At 35.7% G+C, this 6,063-nt stretch overlaps 1 non-coding gene across 1 annotated transcript; it reads right to left on the reverse strand.

The window, feature by feature from the left end:
• Positions 1–1,054: 1,054 nt before the first annotated feature.
• Positions 1,055–1,258, reverse strand: LOC111816830. The gene has a single exon (XR_002821157.1). It is a non-coding gene; the product is annotated as a small nucleolar RNA SNORA73 family (small nucleolar RNA).
• Between the last annotated feature and the right edge of the window lie 4,805 nt (positions 1,259–6,063).

Here is a 6,063-nt window from a genome sequence, read left to right on the forward strand (position 1 = left end):
GATAAGGAATTGATAGATTGATAAATTCTAAAAGAACTTCAGGGAAGATCTAATAGCAATACTCCTCAAACTATTTAATGAAATCAAAATGGAAAGAATACTCTTGTATCAGTTACTTTTTACTCATTGCTGGGACAAAATACCCAAGACCTCCAATTAAGGAAGGAAAGGTTTATTTAGCTCATAGTTAGTGAAGGTTTCAGTTCATACTTGACCGGCTCCAAGGCAGAGTAGCACAACGCAGAAGGCAGGAGTTCATGTTGGCAGAAAACAGTGAAGAGTAGCATGATCTTCCATTGAATCCTTCCTCAACTCCCTTTTATATTCTTTTTGTGCTGAGTCACTCTAGGGCAGGCCCTCCCTGATGCAGCCAAGCCTTTTACTTTCAAGGTGACACAATGTATCAACCACTACAATCCACCCCTTGTCAACTTGTCAACTAGACATTTTTCTTTAAAACAGTGTCCAGATACAAAGACATGCTTATCAACATTTCACAACTCCAACATTATAACACAAGTGTAACTATCATTTAGAAGCAAGACTCCTCAACAAGTTACTGGCAAACAAGTTCAACAAATCATGAAAAATATCAAACACCATGACTGGGTATGCTTCATGGAAGGGTACAAGGATAGTTTAACATATGCAAGTCGATAATTCTAGCACATCACATAAACAGAAATGAGGACAAAAAATCACATGTGCTTATCTTAATAGATGCAGAAAAAAATTTAAAAAAACTAAATATCTAGGGCTGGGGAGATAGCTCAGGAGAATAAGCTCCTTCCTGGCAAGTGCAGGTTCCTGAGTTCAGTCACCAGTACCACAAAAATAAAGTTTAAAAAAATTAAATATCCACTCATGATTAAAAATTGTGAAAAAGTAGATTGATCTTATATCAATATGATGAAAGCTATTCACAGTAAAACAATGGACAATATCAGATTAAGTGGGGAGAGTCTGAAAACTTTACCTCTAAAATCAGAAATAAGACTAAGATATCCCATATCACTATTCTTGTTTAATTGAGTTTTTTTTTTTTTTTTTTTTACACTGTTTCCTGCATGGTTTATCTCCTCAGTCACTGCCCAAAGGACTCTGAGAAGTTGTAGGAATATGCAGGCGCAGGCACGAGGCCCAGCTTCTTCTCCAACGTTGTGGAAAGGGATTGTACATCACGGGGCAGAGCCCTATGCTCCCGTAGGCCACCTGGACAGAGCCCGGGGAGAGTGACCTCCCGGGGTATCCACGTTGGATTAATTGAGTTCTTGAAACGTTAACCTTAGCAATTAGGCAAGAGAAGGAAATAAATGGTATATGTATAGGAAAGAAAAAATTTAAATATCTTTATTTGTAGATGCCATGATCCTCTTCATAGAAGACCCAAAAATTACGCCAAAGATTCATAGAATTACTAATGAAATTCAGCAATATAGCAGGATGTAAAAATCAATGGCATTCCTGTACAACAATAATGAACTAATTGAGAAAGAAATTAGGAAAACAATAGCATTCACAATAGCATAAAAAATTAAATACTAGAAATTAACCTAACCATCTAAGTGAAGAACCTCTACAATGAAAATGACATCACTTTGAAAAAAGTCAAAGGGGACATCAGAAAATGGAAAGATATCCATTGTCCTGAAAAGACAGAACCAATATAGTCAAAATGGCTGTACTTCCAAACCTGACATATAATGCAACCCCTATCAAAATACCAAAAGTATTTCTAACAGATCTAGAGAAAACATTCTAAAATTTGTATGGAACCAGAAGAGACTCAGAATAGTAAAAGTAATCTTAGGTAACAAAAGCAAAGCAGGAGGCATATGATCCTAGATTTGAAATTCTATCAGAGTCACAGTTATTATAACAAACACAGTAACAGTGTAAAAAATGTGGATCAATGGAACATAATATAGCAAACAGAAACAAGCTCATGCATATCCAACTGTTTGATTGTTGACAATAGATTCAAAAGCATCCACTGGAGGAAAGAGCCTCTTTAGTAAATGGTGCTGGGAAAACTGGATATCTACCAATGTGAGGATTGAGTTTAGATAAAGAGATCTCACATGTACTAAACTAAATTCCAAATAGATCAAAAATCTAAATGTTAAAACAAACAATCTGGGGGAAGATAAAATAGGTAAAACTCTTGAAGACATAGGTGCAGGCAAGGACTTTCACAACAGAAGCCAATGGCACAGGAAATAATACCAAGAATCAACAAATAAGCCAGGCTGGTTGCACACAACTGAAATCCCAGCACTCAGAAGTCTAAGGCAGGAAGATTGTTGTAAGTTCAAGACCAGCCTGGGATGCAAAGTGAGCTCAAAGTCAGCCTGAAATGCATGAAAAGACACTGTCTCAAAAAGAAAAAAAGAAAATCAAAATCAAAAACAAAAACAAAAAACAAAACAAAAACCAACAGAGCCAGCCAGACAGCTTAGCAGACTAAAGCACCTGCTTAGGCAGACACAAGGACTACGGTTTGATCCCCAGCATGCCATACTGGCCCCACCCCTGAGGATGAAGATATGGGGACTGAGACTGGGCGTGGTGGCGCACACCTGTAATTCCTGCACTTGGGAGGCTGAAAACAGGAGGATCACTACAAGTCTGATCTGTGTAGTGAGACCTGTACTGTGGACCCTGTACTAAATACATTAAAAAAAGAGAAGCAACAAATAGGATCATTATCAAATTAAAAAGTTTCTACACAGCAAAGGAAACAACCAATAGAATGAAGAAACAACCTACAAAATATGAAAAAAAAGCCAGATATTCCTTGGAATGAAGACTAACATCAAGAATATGTAAAGAATTCAAAAATATTAGATTTCCCCAAACAAAAGAACCAATCAAAAGATCAGCAACTGGAATGAATATGCACTTCTCAGAAGAAGCATAAATGGCCAACAAATGTATGCAAAAATGTTAAACATTGCTGACGACTAGAGAAATGCAAATTAAAGCAGCATAAAGATTTCATCTTAATCTAGAAAGAAAGGCTATCATGAAGACATCAAATAATAACAAATGCTGAAAAGGCTTCAGGAAAAAAGGAACCCTCCTACATTGTTTTGGGGAATGAATACTAGTATAATCACTATTGGAATCAGTATGGAGATGTCTCAAAACACTAAAACTAGAAATTTCATTTGACCCAGCTATTCCCTCTTAAAGTGTCTCCTCAAAAAAATCAAAGTCATCACATTACAGTAATATATGCATTCTCACATTTGTAGCAGCACAAATTACAATAGTTATATCTTGGAAATTGTTTACACTCATGAACAAAAGAATGTATAAAGAAAATGTATTTCTACACAATGGTTTACTACTCTACCCTAAGAACAATAAACGTGAATCATTCATAGGCAAATGGATGTAACTTGAGAACACAATATTAAGTGAAATAAAGCACACATGCAAGTTTAAACGTCAGAGTTTGCTTAACATGAGAACCCCAAAATGTAAATAAAGAGCCAAATTAAAGATGGCTAGTAGGAAGCAAGAAGATCATTTTCAGATGGGAAGGGAAACTAGAGATGAAGGGAGAGGAGAAGGAAAGGAGAAAAAGGAGGTGAAAAGAATGAACATTAAAAAATGGAAATAGAGTACCAGCAACTCATGTTAAATGTAAACATCATGCACTGCTGACCAGCACTAATACAAATTTTTAAAAATAAATCAAGTGATTTTGTACAACCAAACTCCTCTATTCCTGTACAGTCATTTAACATGAGGAAGGTTCCTTGGTGCTTGGTGCTTTACAGTAATGAAAAATAGGAATCACTGCTGAATTTCTATAGAACCCTGCCTCTTTAATATTACTCCATAAATATATGGGCTATTTTAAAAAATACACCACCCTATGTATATTATTAAGAAATTATGGCTGGCCAAATAGCTCAGTGGATTAAAGCGCCTGCAAGGAGGCTTGGAGGCCTGGGGTTCGATCCCTGAGCCTGCCATGCCAGCTAGTCCCTGGGGTACACTGAGACAGCAATTGAGGCTGAGCATGATGACGCATGCCTGTAATCCCAGCTCTTGGGAGGCTGTAAACAGGAGGATCACTACAAGTCCTATATAGTAGTGAGACCCTGAACACCCTGTAGACCCTTCCCTAAAATACAAAAAAAAAAGAAATTAAATTTTCTTTTCAATAATATGTGCTTCTTCATGTTTAATGATAATCTATCAGAATTTATAATATATTCATTAAATATATAAAATGCTATTTTGGTCAAATGCTTGAAAATAGTAACTGTATAACTTAGTCCGGAAGAATTTTTTTGTGGCTGGCTCAATTCACCCTGAGGTCAGGACTGGTGCGGCACATGGTGCCGGGGATCAAACTGCGCTCCCCTGAGTTTTCCTAAGCTTTCCTAAGCAGGTGCTTTATTATTATTATTATTATTTTACCTCCCCACTCCTTTTGTGTTTTTATTTTAATTTTTATTCATTTTAATGAGGAAAAAGATAAAACAGCGATGAAACAGTTTTAAAACAGGTTAGTAGGACATTTACAATAATGTATTAAATGTCCTATACATTAGTAGGACATAGTAGGACATTTACAATAATGCATTAAATGTTCTATACATTTAATACATTGCATATTGTCTTCATAGTAGTTATTCATAGTACAAGATGCAGACATGATATCTTGTCTAAACAATAATAGTAACAACTTTTATTCTCAGTGAACTAAGTGAAAGTAGCTGTATATCTATCCTAACTCTCTTGTGTATACATATATATATATATATATATATATTTCTTTTTCCTTTCTTTTTTTTTTTACAACAAATGCTTTTATTTACACTTTTGTGAAGTTAGTAATGTATTACACTAGGCTGCCTAGCAACTGATTGCAAACCTTAACCAGACTCATCTCAGGAGTGAGGTAGCTTGTTTGCTTTAGGCACTGGATCAAATACCACCTACATATATTTGATATATTTGATCAATTTACTAGCTTCATGGCTCCAACATATCCCCCTTTTCCATTTTGTTTTTTCAGAGATAGGTGTTCCAGAAGCAGGTGCCTTAGACCGTTGAGCTATCTCTCTGTCTCCCAGAAGAATTTTTTAACACTAAGGGATGAAACTTAAAATTCTAATTGTTATAATTAATTATGTGAGCTGATGAATATATTAATCAATTTGATTTTGATGATCTGGTCACATTGTATATGTATATTGAAGCATTATTTCATATGCTTAAATATATACAGTCTTTGTCAGTCATATCTCAATAAACTGAAAAATCTAATTGATGTTTTCACATGCACCCTGAGATATATATATATATATATATATATATACACACATATATATATTATATAGCATCTTGAAATTCAAATTCAAGAAGATGACAAAGTTTATTAATGTTAGCTAGGTGGTTGTTTATGCATATTTATTTATGTTTAGGAATTCGACAATGGTTACTGTATTACATAATGTTATCTTCAAATTAGCTGTTTAGATTAACAGATGTAAACATGCAAAGGGTCGGCCTGATAGCTCAGTGGATTAAAGTACCTGCTTAGGCAGACACAGGGGCTAGGGGTTTGATCCCTGACCTTCTGTGCCAGCCCTGCCTCCAGGGAGTGCTGAAATAGCCATTGAGACTGGGTGTGGTGGCACGTGCTTGTAATCCCAGTTCTTAGGAGATTAAAGAAACAGGAGGATCATTACAAGTCGATCTGTGTAGTGATCTGTAGACCCTGTATTCAATACATTAAAAAAATGCAAAGTTAGTGGAAACAATGTATAAGAAATCAAAAAGAAGGGACTGGGGAGATGGCTCAGTTGAATGAGCACTTCCCTGGCAAGGACAAGGGCCTGAGTCCAATCCCCAGTTCAAAAAAAAAATTAAAAAGAAGTAAAAAGATGAAAAATATGACAAAAAGCAAGAATTTAAGCATTAATTGCTCCTTTCAATATTTTTTTGTACCAGGGCTCAAACTCAAGACCTTGTACTTGCCAGGCAGGTGCTTATGTTGCTGAGCTATATATCCCTGGCCCTTATGTATTGTTAAAGTAG

The sequence above is a fragment of the Octodon degus genome, unplaced genomic scaffold (assembly GCF_000260255.1).
Source record: "Octodon degus isolate 3935 unplaced genomic scaffold, OctDeg1.0 scaffold00041, whole genome shotgun sequence".
Lineage (NCBI taxonomy): Eukaryota > Metazoa > Chordata > Mammalia > Rodentia > Octodontidae > Octodon > Octodon degus.